Consider the following 1,604-nt stretch of genomic DNA (forward strand, 5'->3'; position numbering starts at 1 on the left):
CAAAATGAGTCACAAAAGGCATTAGGGAAACCGGTCACGTCCAGCAATAAGATTTATTGTTTAAGGAATTATGATTGAGATAGTGGAATCTAGAATTGCTAGGTTGCGACCTAGAATTGCTAGGTTGCTGGTTAGCATTGCTAGGTTGTTTGATTAGCATTGCTAGGTTGTTGTTAGTAGACTGTTGGGATTAGTTGTCTACTAACTTGTGTGTGAAGTGTTCTTTTGAATTGCAGCGAGTAAGTGTGTTCGTTGATCGGAACTTTAAGGGATGAAAACCTTAAAGTAGAGGGAGTTCGAGGCCAAACCTAAACTCGAAGCGAAAGAGGAGAGACAGATTCAGAGAACTGGGCTGTGGTATGGACTGGACAGATGGGAGGAAACAAGACTTCGTTGGGAAAGGACTTCATCAGTATTTGGGAAAAGGAAGATCGAGAAGGATTTGAGGAATCTGGACAAGTTCGTATCATGGGTTAAGATTAGATTATAATTAGGTGATAACCCGCGCCTTGTAATCTATTTGATCATCCCTCCTTCTCTTCGCACGCTGAACCCTAACAGCAGCTCTCTTGATAGAATATTTAGCAATGTCTATTCTAGCCTCTCTAAGCTCCTTTGGCCCCTCAGTGAAAAAAAGGTACTGAACTTCTTCATCTTCCACTTTCTCTTCGTAAGCTCGAAGCAGTCTATCCAACTGCCCGCCGATATCGAGCCTGGCCATAAGCTGAGCCAGCCTAGCTCTCCTCTCCATCTCCCGTTCCCCAAATAGAGTAATGGCATCCCCAAGCCGTCTAAGCCGGCCTCTAACGGAAGATTTGTTGTTCGTCGGCACTGCCATAGCAGCAGCGCGGCACTTTCTCAGCAACTCCTGCATTGCCCTTTCTTGTCTTTCTCTGGCTTGCCTGCTCTCTTCAGATATCACGTAACGCTCATCATCTGCTTTGGCTCCACCGTTTTGTGGTGGCCTGAAAGCAGGTGGGCGTGCAAGTGGAGGGTGTCGAACCATCGGTATTGGAGCCACTGGTAGTATAGCAGAGACGCCTGTGCAGTTATAGTAAAGGTGAAGACTTTATCAGCGTTAGGGATTGAGATCACCAAAGCTCCTTAGATTAATAATTAAGATATAAAACGTACCCTCCTCATAAGAGTCAAGGGATCGTTTGTTTATATAGCTAACTAATAAAAACCCTATTTCTTGTAAGAAAAGGAATTATAACTAAATTAAGATAAAGAATGTTGCCGCTGCCGCCGGTACCTGCGGCAACCAAACGAACAGCCCTATAGGCATCAAGATTCACTGTCACCAACTTATATCTATAAAGGATAGATTTTTTTACCAGGAATCTTCGAATTACGTTACTATCTTCGAGACCTAAACACGAAAAGAGGCTTCGCAGATGATCTGAGCTTTGTGTTTCCTGAGGAAGAAAACGATAACCTAATCAACAAACGAGCGATTAGAACTCTGAATTGCTGAGAAACAGAGAGAAGCGAAAAGAGAGAGACATTTGGAATCGGAAGAAGCTTTTCTTCTTCTTACCTTCTTCTCGCCGGAGAGAGTAGCAAAACGGAAGAGAAGCGAAGAAGCCGAACTTTACAAAAAC

General features: G+C 43.7%; 1 long non-coding RNA gene across 1 annotated transcript; it reads right to left on the minus strand.

Moving 5' to 3' along the window:
• Nucleotides 1-874: 874 nt before the first annotated feature.
• Nucleotides 875-1,604, minus strand: LOC106293273. The gene is made up of 3 exons (XR_001260430.1): nucleotides 1,541-1,604; nucleotides 1,338-1,418; nucleotides 875-1,041 (listed from the first exon to the last, which is right to left on the minus strand). It is a non-coding gene; the product is annotated as an uncharacterized LOC106293273 (long non-coding RNA).

This window comes from Brassica oleracea, chromosome C5, assembly GCF_000695525.1.
Source record: "Brassica oleracea var. oleracea cultivar TO1000 chromosome C5, BOL, whole genome shotgun sequence".
Lineage (NCBI taxonomy): Eukaryota > Viridiplantae > Streptophyta > Magnoliopsida > Brassicales > Brassicaceae > Brassica > Brassica oleracea.